This window comes from Bombus impatiens, unplaced genomic scaffold, assembly GCF_000188095.3.
Source record: "Bombus impatiens unplaced genomic scaffold, BIMP_2.2 scf_0166, whole genome shotgun sequence".
Taxonomy (NCBI): domain Eukaryota; kingdom Metazoa; phylum Arthropoda; class Insecta; order Hymenoptera; family Apidae; genus Bombus; species Bombus impatiens.
Genome location: NT_176585.1, coordinates 671,992 through 687,356, shown reverse-complemented (window position 1 = coordinate 687,356; position 15,365 = coordinate 671,992). Strand labels below are relative to the sequence as shown.

General features: G+C 36.1%; 1 long non-coding RNA gene across 1 annotated transcript; it reads right to left on the bottom strand.

Annotated features, from left to right (window-relative positions):
* Positions 1 to 13,078: 13,078 nt before the first annotated feature.
* On the bottom strand, positions 13,079 to 15,365 carry LOC117151375. The gene is made up of 2 exons (XR_004461262.1): positions 13,587 to 15,365; positions 13,079 to 13,520 (listed from the first exon to the last, which is right to left on the bottom strand). It is a non-coding gene; the product is annotated as an uncharacterized LOC117151375 (long non-coding RNA).

Here is a 15,365-nt window from a genome sequence, read left to right as displayed (position 1 = left end):
AGGCAGCGAGGTATTTGAACAGTCGTTTGTTCGTTATATTAGAAACCATCCTTTGTTTCTTCAAACAGAAAATTCATATGCACGAAACTACCCCTCAAAACGATTGTGAGTAGGTTTGATATTCGTTTAAAATTTTGCCAATATTACAGTCTCATTACAACGTTAATAAAGTTTCGAAATGTTTTATACGACACACGTACAAGCGGTTTGATAATTATTCAAACACTTTCATGAATCACCGTATTTTACCCGACACTACGTATAGTTTGCATAGAAATACAACGAATAATTTATGGAGTAATATTGCAATGTACGCGAATAATTTGATAGAAATTATATTCTGACTAGGTCCGATATTTCATTGCATTTAAAATACGGTCGAAAAATTCGTGTGAATGCGAATCGTCGAGTTGGTGGTCGTATAAATTGTATTTCACGAATTGTAGTTCGTGCATGAAGGGCGAAATTAAACGCAGCTGCTTACGCGTGACAAAATTAATACGGGTGGAAGGGAAGGGAATTTTGGTTAAAACTAGGGAAAAAATTCGACTAGAATAAGCTGGAATAAAGCCTTTGATTTATCAACCGATGATCATCGAAGCGAAGAAGCGTTTGCAGCAAAAATGGAAAAACGAATATGTATAGAGAAACTAGCGCATGTACGGAAAGTAGAGCGAAGGAAGAAGTTTCTAGTTATCTTGTTCGATAAGAGCTTCGTGGAGAATCGGCGTGGCTTGCCGTAAGGAATTTACAGTTTATTAGATGAACATGCAGAAATCTGCATGATAAGAAAACTCTGCCAATTTTAATTCGCCTGGCGTAAGAAAACTACGGGAATAAAAAAACATTTTCTACTTCTTCGCAACTAATTTTTCAATTTATCTGAGTCGGTAGCCACTCTCTTATTCATGAAAGGAATTTCATAGCGCGAATTTTATTCACTTTGAATGGAGATTGACAAACATTCCACTAATTGTTCTAAAATTAAATTCGTGACAAAGTTCTCTATTTATATTTAAGTTTATCGAGAGAGCTAGTTGTTCCATCTAAAGAACTGTGTTAATATTAAATACCAGAGTGGTTTCCAGAGGTAGGAGAAAATCAAAGGTAAAGGGAAATCAAGCAGGGAGATTGTATCAAGAAGTAATGTATTCCGTGACCGTCAGTTGGGCGTACAGTGGTTGCTTCTCGTGTCAACTAAGTTTGACATAGTACCTCAAGTTTCTTGGAAATGGTGTTGCTAACACTTATCGTTTCTCATTTGCATCAAACTAGGTAAAGGTGGGTCTTGTTAAACGTATTGACAAATTTGCTTAATAAATTTATTTTAGATTAGCGAAATAAAAAGTGGTGAATTTATTACTGTCTCTCTCTCTCTCTCTCTCTCTCTCTCTCTTCCTCTCTTTAATTTTGAATTCAGAAATGTTTAATAAATACCTACAGTCGATGGATTTGTTTGCTTTGAATCTCTTACGGAGATTGCCAAAAGAACAGCTAAATTTAATGGAAAACTGATAATGAAAATCAAACACGACTATTTATTCATATAGCCCACGTCATACTAATTATTCGAGAAATTCTATTGTAATAATTGTCTCCTCTAAATTGTTTTTCATAATGTTACTTCAGCAACGTGCGCATGTTACTTCGACAATCTGGGCTTTTACGACATTTCCAAATTTTTCTATCAACGATAGCAGCTGTGGTTAACAGCTGGACGTTTTATTGCAAAGATTTCTCGCTGAGATTGCGTCGTGCAAGGTCCTTTAATACGCACAAGAAATACGAAAAGCGGCAGTAAATCGAGAATCACGGGAATCCATAAAAAAGATTTGCAGAAACCTTACGATACCCTTGACGTTTCCAAATTTCCTAAGTTTACCGCTATCTTCACGATTAAAGAACGTATGTAGCTCCTTCTATTTATTGTACGAAGGGTAAGCTTGCTTCTCCCTTCTGTGTAGAAGAAACTCGAAAAAAAGAGAGTACCAGTCCCTCTTTGGGCTTTGTCTCTTTAAATAAGATGCAAATAAACCCGAAATAAATTATTCCAGAGCTCTCTTATACAATTGGACTAATCTTATTACTAAAATTTTGTAAGTCACGCGAGACACAAATTGTTGATATTAAATTCTCACGACGAATAGTAAAGCTTGTTAAAAAAAAAAGGGGAGGGGGAAATCTCTTGTAACTCTGGAATATTTAATTCTGTTTTCTTGTTTATCTTTAACAAATGTACGTGATTTATTCAGGATTTTAAAATGATTGGTAAATACTTTCTTACTATTCCTGGTATTCGGTTTCGAGCTGTTCGTTGGACGTTGAACGAAATCACTCGAAGTCACGAAAGTCACTCGATTATCGAGTATCCTCGGCATCTAGCGAAAAAAGTAGAACACTGAATACGGCATAGACCTTGCCAAATAAACAGGGGCTTACGAAAGTATTATATCTGAATACGTCTCATAGAAAAAATTTTATAAACATGTTACGTATATTATACAATTTCTGGAACGAGACTAATTTTAAAAAGCATTTTCAAGATAATGAAATTAAATATGATTCGGTTAAGGATTTAGGTCTCGCAAATTATTTTATCTGTTAAATTGCACATCTTATTTAGCAGATTTAATTTTGCAAAGTTACATTCCTCTTGTGCCTTTTAATTTTCTTATCGTTATATCCACGTTCCAATTGATTATTCGATGCGGAGATAAGCCTAGTGTCATGATTAATTAAAAGAATTATATTAAATCCATTCAGACATTGTATCATGTCCATGTTATCATAATCATCGTATCCTACTATATTTCTGCCATATCTGTCGAAATATTATCTTCCACTTTATCCTATATATTATCTTCATTTAACGTCTGCCCAAGTATAAATATACGATGATTCATGAGTATTATAGCGAAGCACGGCTTCCCTGATGACGATAATCAATAAATATCAGCACACGTTCTTTGAAACAGAATAACTTTATTAAAATTCAGCCATGCGACTTGACCTTTCTTGAAAAGTTAGAAAGATTAGATTACTGGATGACGTGTAAAGATAATTTGAAGAAATAGCAATATGATTGGAATTGTGAAATAGGAAGTAAAGGTCACTTTCCACATCTTTTTTATCTGGGCTTGTAATAAAATTTAAACAACACATTATGTCAGTTAGATTAGACTACGGATTTTTATGTAAATTCATATTTTTGAGAATGCAATTAAGAGAGAAGAACCTCGGTAGAAAATTGTTTGACCTAACAAGTATTAGAGAAATCATAGTACTTTGAATATTTTAAGTACTTTTGATATTACTATATATGTGTATATATTTTGTGCAATTTTGCACTTTTAAATTTCCTCTAAATGCGTGAAAAGCCGTAGTCCAGTTACAGATATGCTGAACATTTTATCGAAATCTGTTGATCAATGGAATCAAGTAACAGACATCGAAAGATATGAGTCTGTAGATTTTAGGCCGAAATTCGCGAAAACTGTGATTTTCACCGTTTTTAACCGTTTTTAGCTCATACTAACGTCAGCCGGTTCCGATGAAATTCACAGCATGTATGTAACTGGCATAAATCTTCAAAATGTATTCTTGAAATTTTCATACCAGGTACCAATAAAAAAATTGTAAAAGGCGATCTTTGCTATTTTCTTCGCGATTCCGACCAATTACAATTTCTTCGAAATCTTTTTACGCTTGATCAATAAATTTAATCCTTCCAGCTTGTCAAAAAAGAACAAAACTAATCAGCCACGTCACGTTGCAGTGCTAATGAAATGAAATTTCGAAATGTTTCATGTAGCACGTACAATATGGACATACAAGTTTCCTATTGAAAATGTCAAAATACTATCGCGAGCCATTCTATGAAAACTTTATATCACGTACGCTGTACCGATTATCGTGGTCAATTTAATTAATACGAAGCAAAGGATCGTGAGATCATCTTGAATCAAAAGCCACACGGAAATTGGCAAGCGTAGACGGAAATTCTGGATGATAAATCGAGACGAGAGTAAGGAAATTGAAGTAGAGCTGAAGCAAATACTAGTTGTGTGGAATAGAAAGGATTCCAAAATGGTAGATAATGATACGAGGAAAGTCGAGTTACTCAATTATCCCGATTAGTCGACTGTAATGTCTTCGAGGATGTCGCTAGTTAATTATCGAAGTCCACGAAAACTAATTCGACAAGGTTAAACAAATGTTTCATATGGTCGACTGGAGATAATTAATTTTCCTTAATCATGTTCGTCGAGCCAGCAAAAACTGGTGGGTTGTGTCTAGCGGAAGGCAACTTGGATCTCTTCGTCGCGCCGCAGGAAAATCTGTGATCTTCTCTCCGCGTTTTTCTTTTTGTCCCTTTTACGTTCGATGGCGGATCAGTATTTCCCAAGTGGCGGATTACAGGCCAGGCGCAGCAGGAACTGCTAGACGAAGGTACGAGCTGCTTGGAAGCTGCATTAGCTTGGTAGCTTGTGGAATAATCCGCTTGAAAAGGACCTATTCCGCGTGGAAGCTCCGGACGCACAAAACGCCGAGGAAACGACAACCCCCTTATGAATTATTCCGTCCCTTTTCTTGTATTTGAGAATTAAAGCACCAGTCTGTAGCCTGGTAGCTCTTGACCATAATGTCGAGTTCTATCAAATGTTCCATATTCTTCGACCGACTACAATTTCGGACAGAAATAAATGAACAGATGGTGGAAATAGGTATTGCTGAAACATCGTTAAATTAAGCCGCAATGGTTAGCAGGAATTTTTGAAATTGTTGAGATTCTAGTGCCGAAGCACTTTTCGATTGACGCTTATTTTACATAATTTCATCAATTTTGTCTACTTTTTGTTTTGTGGGATTAATCGATTTAATAAATAAGCGACTAGAAAACGCGGCTTGTTTACACAAAAATGTAAACGTGTAATTATAATAATCAGGTAAATAATTTGTTGTACTGCAAGGATATATAATAAATAAAACTTAACACATTGTTGACCGACAATTTTACTGAGAATTTATCTCATGTCACCGACTATTATTTCATAATTGGATGTGAAAGTAAAACAATATAAATAAACTTTCATAAATTTTATATATTTTTATTTTTATTTCAACTTTTAATATTTCTTTTTCGTATGATAAACAGCGTAACGATCACCTACGTGTAATGGTGCACAACAGCTTTTGCGGTCGGCAACGTTTGGCCATGAAAACACGAGTTAACTCGTGACCGGTCAAAGATGCGTTAAGCATGTAACAATAACTGTAATTCAATTAAACTTCATTAATATTTACTTCCACCTGTTCTCTCGTCTCCGCCACCGAGTGTAAGTGTCTGACTTGAACGTATCCCATCCACTTCTGTTTCGACGAAAGCAGAGCTTCATATCGCAACAAACTGTTATATGAAACGAATTGAAAGTCTGATTTCGTTTGAAGGCAAAGGAACATTCTATCTGCTTCGTATGTATCGAGTTAACTTTAATGATCTAAAGCCAGAGTTTCCAGGAGGAATCTCGTATCGTATGCAAATGTGACCACAGTTGTTACAAACGTGAACTAACAAGCGCGTTGTAACGTTAAACTGGTTGCATAATGACGGCTGATATCCGATGTGAACATTAAGCAATAGTCGGTGGTATAATTTTCGAATAAACAATGTGAAAAATTTAGACAAATTGGTTTTATGCTTCTGGCCAATGAAATTGCTCTGGCTGACTGAAATTTCGCGTCGAAATTGCCGCATGGAAATGTTCATGTCTCTTCGAATGGTGGTCAGGTGTCTGATTTTTAGAGAGGTACACGGAAGGAAAATAACGTGAGATCTCGAGTATCGATCGAACGTGGAATTCATGACGACGACGTGGAAAGTCTTTGCAGAAGAATAAGAAACACATTGGCTATGATGGTACCAGAAAGATGGAAGTAGAAGTCTGGTGAAGAATCGGTCACGTCTAGAAGAAGTGGCGCACGTGAATTGACCACGCAAAGTGACCGTTAAAGGTGAGAAACTGTGTCCCGATGCTCGAAACGAGCAACCAGACGCGAAGGCTAATTACCGTGGCACGAAGCGAATGAGATTAATATTGGGTCAGCAGTGAGGATAACTATGAAGTTTCAAAGAAAGCAATTTCGCGAATTTATCTCGGCGAAAACAACTTGTCGCGAATCTAGATTAAAATTACAATTACAAGAGGGCGAGAAAGACGGACGTTTAATCGAATTTAAATAGCGTAAGAAAATTAGACAAGTTAAGAAATTAATAATATGCCCTGAAACACCCGTAAAATCTAAATTGAATATTGAAATTAAATAAGAACAAATTTAATAGTAAAATTAATAAGATTTTTATCATAACATTTTATCTCTACATATTTTTACATACGTTTCAAAGGAAATAATAATTCTTACGAATCCGATTATCTTAAGCGATTTGCATTTAATCAAAAACTAATATCCCATAACAATAGCTATTGTCTCTTTATGGAATCAACAAATAATATATTTTAGTTATTCGTTTGAAAGTTGACATTATATTAAAATTTAAAATGCGATTCATCGATATATCTACTGGTTGAATTAACCACGATACAAAAGAACCTTTCTTATCTGATCCGTATTTCAGAGACCACGTAGATTGTAGATAGTCCGGGAATGAATAACTTTTCCAGACAGTTTCGTTATAGATTTTATTGAAAAATTGTACCGTAACTTGTTTTTCATTCTTGCAAACGCCAATATATATGGTTGCATATCGATTAATTATTTGAGACGAATTTTATCACGTCGAAATAACAATTTTTACTTGTAATAAACGAACACAATTTCTCTCTACAATTCTGTAACAATATTATATCAGGAATAAGCATGCATTAGGTCGTCCGAAAAGTTTCTTTCGTTTTAGAAGGAAATAATGGATGCACAACATTTTCTGTTTTATATTATTTTATCGAATTACGTGTGATCCATTTTGTTCTATCAAAATAAAGATCTCAACGTTCGACAGATTAGGTTTCATGTTTGTATAAAGATGCATCGTTGTAAAAGACGTGTCTACAAAAGAAAGACACTTTTCAGACAATCTAATATTACGATACTTTTGAGCATGTACAAGATTACTTCCATAAAAAGGCACCGATTCTTCGATCTAACGCTATTCCATTAAAACCGCGCGCTTCTTCTCGAGAAGCACACACTTGTGGAGATGAAATTTCGAACGAAATTTATTTCAGTGACCTAGCAAAGAATGCAAGTTCATTTCCTAACACAAAATGTTCCGCGATAAACCTCCAATCGCTATCTCTTCGTTCACGAAACTTGCGAAATTTCCATTTCACATGACGAACATCATCCCCGGGGAATATCGGCGATAGAACCATCGATACGAGCAGATTTACACCGTAGAAAATACCGTGATAAACACTAGGAGCTGGGAAAAGTATTTTTTCATTGTTATTTTGACGGTTTTAGCTATAGTTTGCTATTTATCGGCTTTCAATTCCGGGGACGGGGGAGAGGTCTGTTCACGAGGGTGGAATGGCACAGCTTCCGGCGAAACGAAATAAGGAAACTGGGTAAATCGAGTTCCTTAGAGGATTCCCACAGACTCACGCGTATCTGCATCAAATTACTTTAATCGACAGGCTTTGCGGTTGAATGAAAGGGGATAAGTTCTTTCGAACTTTACAAGCAAGCAACGGTATCTGTGTAATTTTGAAACGAAGAAAAAGGATACGGAAGAAGCTTTACACTGGAGCAAACTCGTCACTGGGCTTCTTTAATTAGTTAATACCACGAGGACGTTTTCGAGATGAAACGGAATATTAGCATATCTTGCGAAGGCGGAAAAAAATTCATTAAAAGTTACGTACTTTAACCTGTTAATTATCCTCTAAAATGATGCATCATTTTATGGCGTCTGAAAAGATCGGTAAAATTTTATAATATTTCTTTCACGCAGGTAATTACAAAACGAAAAGTTCGGGTCTTTTTCGAGAACATTAAGTAGCTTCGCGATGTTCAAGAACAAATAAAGTTTACGACTATTTTTTTTTAAATAACAAATGCTTTTTTAATAATTGCAAAATGTAATGTCTAAATTCGAACTACATCGAGGCGTCTACTTTCTGAGGAATTTTATAGAGGAAGCAATCATAGGACGTCTGTTTGTTTTACACAATTGAAAACGAAATGAATTGTAATAGAACAACCGATAATTAGAGAAAAGAAACGGGCGATTTTCAGTTTACAAAGAGGTTCAAAGCATTTAATTCGATCCGGTATTAAAGGCTGCGAAATCGTCGATAGAAGGTAACTCGCTTGGATTAAATGCAACGTTTACTGTACAGTACCTTCGCAAATGAAAACCATCAGTTTTAATTAAATACGATTCATTACGATCGGAATGCCAGAAAGGAAGGAATCAGAGTCATTTCATAATTGTGTGCCGGGTAGCGAATAAAGATTTTCTAGTTTACCTTTGTCCTCCTTGTCGGAAAAATGCTCCCGAGTATCGACGAAGAAATGTATTTAATGGAAATATTAAACAGTATTAAATCTGAAGGAAAGACTCAAAAGAAACATGCGATTAATTTAACGTCGATTAGATTCCTTCCTCGCTCACTTACTCTTTCTCTCTCTCCCTCTATTTCTCTCTCTTCTTTTCTCTACCAGCCTGTTATTTTTCCTCCAAGTGCAATGTTTTCTTTCTCTACGGTGCTACAATTATAGCGAATGATATGCCCAAGCATATGAGTTCTTTCTCTGATAGTGTACACATCCTCCACCTTTCTACATCGAGTAAATAAAACTGGAGTTCAACACACGAGTTCAATAAACTTGAAAGATAGCGGATTTTATTGCAACGTTTGATAGGAATCTGAAATATCTGACTGCGTTTGTACACACGCGGCATACTGATTAATGATGATAATTCGAACTAATCAACATATTCCCTCGTCGCGGAAAACAATTAGCGCAAACATACGTGCAATATTAAAATTTATTATTGTATGCAACTCTAATGAGCAAATCAATACTTTTTATTGATTGCCCTGACTTTTGACCAACTTCTAAAGACCCGCCTTTCCTTTTGACATTTTTTTTGGTGGAGTAATTAATCGTGAGACGAAGACCTCTGATCCTGCTCTCGATCGATAACCTTCCCACTAAGCAGAAGAATCAAGGTTCTTCTCCGTGATATTTCATTCCCTCTGCTCTCTCCCTCGCGCGTCAGCTGCTTTCGTCGGTTTCTACCGGAACCGTATAATTTTTCTGTGGACCAGTCGCGCCATCCAAAAGAACGAGCATCACGTAGCAGAGGCTCATCGAGAAATTCTCTTCGTAGATAGGGGAGAAGATCTTTCATCGTTTGTGTGATGAACGATCCACAGTCTATATCCACTAATATCAAAATCATGGCGTATAGCTAGTGGATAAAGATTATACGGATAAAGATTGTGAAGAAACGGCTAAGATTTTAATTTCTTCGTGATACGTGTCTCGCATCAAACGTATACTGGCTCACGAAAGTATTAATCGAACATTCGTGGAGAGTTATTTCGAATATACTACAGTGGCTCGTAGAATATACTTTGATAAATATATTATGCGTGTTATACGAAACTTGTTGAAATGTAATCAGATGTAATGAAACACTATTATCATGATTCGATAACTAATCGCATACTTCGAGCATGGTTAAGAAGCGTATGCTTGCAATAAATATTTTCCAACTTCTACGTACGTTTACAAATTCTTTTAAGACTTCATCGATACGATCGTTGTAAATGTGTTTCATTGTGGTTTCAACGAAATTTCAAAATGTGTAGATTGTTTCCTCTTGTTGATAAAGACAATGAAAAACAATTGTTCGTACGAAACATGCGTTTCTGGTGGTATCGCGCGTGTGAAATGCAAATCGATTCTATGTAGAGACATATAAAGCACTATGCTAATTACGCTAAATCCTACGCACAGTGCATAGGATAGATCAGCAGCTGTGTCAAAGCGATATTGCTAAGAGATATTTGTTACATGATCGATAATTAGCTCGTTAATGAGAAAATCGAATACGGCGGTTAACTGGTAGCTTTCCGTATCAATAATTGCTTTTTCCAGAAGATTTAATTAGTAACATAGAATAATACGACGAAAGCACTAAAACGGCGCTAAATGGGCGAAAAGTCAACTCTAGTAACAAGAACGTGACAGGAAAATTCAATGACCGGTCGATCAAAATCGAGTTTGTCGTCTGAAACGCGTTCCCTTTTTGATATTTACCTTTATCCTTATCGGCGAGGATAAATGAAATTTCTTTTTTATCGCATCTTAAATACATTAGCGATGCATTCTTTTTAATTACCACGAGCTTGTTTCCGAATCCAGTTACTCGAATGACAATCAATAGATTAAAGCTCTTTGCCGGTCGCCGACAACATTATAACGCAATTCCCTCGATAAAGTAGCTGTCATTCAGCCGCTTGTACCTTGTAGACGATGAATCGACAGAATTTAACGCCTTTGCCGAGACAGTAATGTAATTCGTTAGTTTAGTAACTCTATTCTTTCGCGGACGTGAAATTATTTACCTGAAATATGAAATTGCTAATTGGGAAAAAGATAGATGTAGAAGGAAGGTTCTGTATTTACAAATTAAAGGACCCCTAAGATAAACACAAGAAAAAGAGAGAGACGGACAGACACACAGAGAGATAAGTAAGAAAAATCTAAGCCAAGCCTAACTCTTATAAATATTTCTTCTCCAGCCATATTTAATTATTGTTTGAAACACTCCAATTTTGTAAAATGAAATACTCGTTGTAATAAATAATTCTTATCCTGCGGCATCTTTAATTTCTGTTTGATACATTTGAACGTATTTAAACAAAATATTCATTACGGTACATGAATCTTATACTTCAGTATCTTCAATTTGTGTTCGATACATTTCAATTTTCTTATTTACACAATATTCATTATAATACATAATCCCGATAAGTGTCTCTGCGATTATATTGCAGAAAAAGTATACTTAATAAGATCGTGAAGTTGTAGATCTTATGATAACCGTGTTTACAGCACCGTTAATTTCTATTCAACAACAAATGAAGATATAGGTCGTTCATGATATCATGTTCGTAAAATTTTGCATAGATATTCATAGTTCGTTATTAAAACAGATTCCTTCTTTTCGTCTACATATTTTTCCCTCGTTTTCCTGCTTCCATCGGTAAACAGACGAATGTTCAACGATGTTATGAAGAAGTATGAGATGCTCAGGGAAACACGAAATATAAAACACACGCGCGTTATTTTGAAATGAATATCACGAACGTGTTAGTGCGCGTAGGTGCTTCCGGTAGTTGATATCAGCTGGATTTATTACAAGAAAATGACGTTGGAAATCTCAGCGTTCCAGTGATTAGAAAGAATAGTCTCAACGAGACTTCTTCTGTCGAAGAATAAACCTCTGCCAATGGTTAGTTTTTCCCCTCCTTTAACTATATACAGCCATCAACGAGAGAATCTCGGAGTAATTCGAGTTAAGGGATGAACTGAAATTAAAAGTTTTCAGTGGGATTGCAAATTTTATTAAATCGAAAGCAAGGTTAAAAGTTTCCAATATATCAGGGCTATCATACCGCGAATGGTAGTATAATGATTGTATACCTTTTTTTATTGCTGATTTTTAGCATCGTCAGGCTATTTTTTATTCATTGAACTACTCTCTTTGGTGTTCCTGTTTCTTTATCAGTAAAACTACAGTTTAGTGTTCTCGTCCAGTCTTTTCTTCTACCTTTTTTTTTTGTATTTTCTTCGGTGATATTCTTGATCTGTACTTATTCTTCGAACTTCGTGTCAGTTTTGTTTTTTATTACTGGAATTTCTCTTAATGTCCTTAACATTTTTTTGTAGTCCTAGCATATTCCTTTTTCGACATTCTTCGTTTAGATTGTGTAACTATGTTTTAGCGTCAATTTCCTTTCTCCGGAGTTTCTCCCCTTTGCTTGATAGGATCTGCATCTCTGATAGCGAAAATCGTTCTACGTTCCAAATAAGGTCCCGATAGCCTGTTTATTTTACTAACCTGGGATAGACACTGTCTGTGAAAGTAGGTGAAACTACTAAGAATCCCCCGGAAAGTTTCACAGTGATCAAGTGGTCGACAATTTTGGTGAAAGTAACCACTAAATAACCACGAAATGGACGTCGTCCACAGAAGATGATTTGTCAAGGAAATAGTTGCAAGTTTACACGGCAGCGTCTGCAGAGAGATTGCTCGCGAGACGACAGATTATTCTCCGCCATCGATGTAGGTAGAGGACACCGTCCAAGAAAACAGTTGGAGCTGGAAGTGCACCCTCGAGGCATTGAGCCATGGAACGATTTTAGTGAAGGTGACCGGTAACTGAAGTTGCTGATCAATGGAGTGAACATTGCCCAGGGCAGAGATTCGAGTAAGGGTTAGTTATTACAAGTTACTTGAGAGAATAGCTTCGGACATTTTAGCTGATTTACAGAGAAAAATCTGACAGACTCGAAATTTGCATTTGATCCCAATAACAAAACTTGGATGAAACTCGAAGAACAGTTACATTTATAATTGCACATGTTTTTTAGCCGCGATAACTCGAGTTCAAGGGGTGAAACCACCCTCCAGAATACGACACGAGAGGAGAACATTTCATTAACAAAACTTAAATGCTATTTAACACGTTGGAAGTCAACATACAATTTTCCAAAGTGTACAAACAATCACGATCACAAATTTTATTCAGAAATGGATTCGATGGTCCATTCCAAAAGTAAAATAATAATTTTTTATTAGAAAGAATAATGGAACAGTCCGTCCATCGTTCGATCCGCTTGTGTACATTTAATAAGGAGAGTTTTCCATAAAAATGTGGCAATCGAGGGATACGCGATCATAGCCAAATAGATTTGAAATTGATATGGAAACGGAAGGTTTCCCTTGCAAATCATGTTAGCTCAATACGTTTATCAGCTGACTGACAAATTCTGTGATCACTATCCGTAGAAATTTTCGCTCGTTCCAATAATCGTCGAAGATATAATTCTGGTTTGATTCCAATCTCGCGAATATTGCAATTTGGGAAGCTAATGAAAGTGGAAAGCCTATAAAACCGTGTCGCGATATCGACGCGACAGGTGCTTGCCAATTTTAATGGTGTATTTGCTCGGTTTGGTTCTATATGTTCTCTAAATTTCGCTATGACATCGTGCAGAAATCAATTCCTAACGATCACCCTTTATATTCACGCGGAAATTTTAATCGTATCCAAATGTTTCTTGCACTTTGGAACTAAATTAAAATTACCCACGAACCTTTAAGAACTTTTTCGACTTCTTCGGCAGTTCGCAACTTTCACGAATTACTTTCGTAGGACGCTGAACTTCAACATCAGCACGGTACTTGTTCCTTCCCGTTCGGTTCATTTGCACACGAACTAATGAACGGAGATTTCGATTTGAAAGTTCAAATTCTGAACCTAATTGAAAAAGTTACATTCTGGAGATTGTCACAAAGTGGATAAAGTTTCTCGTTAACTTCGTACCTCAAGATATCCGTCGTGATGAGTTTTCGCGTTGCCAGAAGGAAGAATGCGAAGTGAAACACTTCTGTAGCTAAAGAGTTACAGAAATGGTTGCAATATATTTGTCAAACCTTGATTCTTCTCCCTAGATATAATCAAACCACAAAATCATAGAAAAATTATTGAATTCACGCCATTTATTTTTTTTTAATTTTTTACTGGGGAAAGTACTTTGTTATCAAAGATGGCTATAACGTGTCTGAAAGATATAAGCAAATTGCAGGTCGATTATCGCGAAGATGTAATCAGCTATTTATCTCGTTGATTGCATAACACAATTCTTAAAACATTTTACTGTAACAAGAGACGGAGACAATAGGATAATCAAACGTACAAATGAAATAAACTAATTTGATAGTATTTTTATGTTACTTGTATCGAACTATGTATAATATAATAATTTTATTCATAAACTCACATTTAGAAGAAATATGTTTTAGTCTAACTCTGCTGACAATGCCTCGCATATATTCGCTATGTTAAGAAAAAAGTTATATTATCAAATGACGACACCACTATGCATTTAAGGATTAATAATTTATACCCAAAAGATTATCTCGTGTACTAAGTGGTTTCGCATGTTCTTCTACTTCCAGGAAGCGGTATTTACATCTTGAAAAACCCTTTAGCCACGCGAACTCTGCCTTAGAGTCCCGCTTTGTGAAGCGTCGCGCGAACATTCCATAAATTACACACCAAAGAAAACAGCCTGCCTTAAAAAATTACGAAACCAGCGCCATTACGTTTCTATAGTGTATCGTGCATTTACTCGCCTCAAATAGCTTGAACGCATCGTAGTATTTTATCTACGAGCGTATTACGAACGTATTACGAACGTGTATTGAGAATATCTCTTTCATATCAGAAAATTTTCAGCTTTTACACACTAAGGAAACGATCCACCGATGCAATTTCTGTGACACAGAGACGATCGTTAGGGAGAAGTTAAACCCATCCCATAGCTCGTAAAAGAATATAACAGAGAATATGGTCGATAAGTATACGTAAAGTGAATTTCGGGTCGGATCTTCTCTGTAATGGTTAACTCTTAACAGTCGTCCATTTTCTTCGACGAGGCGATGTATCGTTCATCATCTTCTTCGTTAGGACGACGTCTCGCGACATTGTGCATGGTTCTACAAATCATTATAATTCGACACAACATTTGCGAACTCGCATGAATATTCCATTCAAAACGGTTTAAAGTTTAAGGGAAGCTGAGACATTGATTAAAGTTACACAAGCTGTGGAATATCACCGCATCGCAAACGTGGAAATAGTATGTTCATCTATCGATACTTAATGCTAGTTCATCCGTAAACACGACATCGACAATACATCAGGAACTTTCTTCTAAAAGGGCACGCTTCAAACTCAAGTTCCGACTAGTAAATAATTAATGGAACCTAAACCATAGCTTGTACTCTCCGAATACCAATTTCTGGTTATCCCGAAATTAATGGGCCACCATTCGGTTTCCATTGCAATATCATTTGCAGTACAGAACGCTATGAATGTCTTGGAGCTTCTATACAGGTATTGGTTTCTACATACATGTCGGGTTCACATTATGATTAGGGTTAGGGGCGTGAAACGAATACTCATTTGGACTACACATTGTTGCTATGCAATGGAGAAGACATTGACTAGTGGAAATACGACTATTACAGAATTTGACAAGTAACCGCGGTAATCAGACACTCGAGAAGCTAATGACAATGATCCTAGGTCCAACAACGA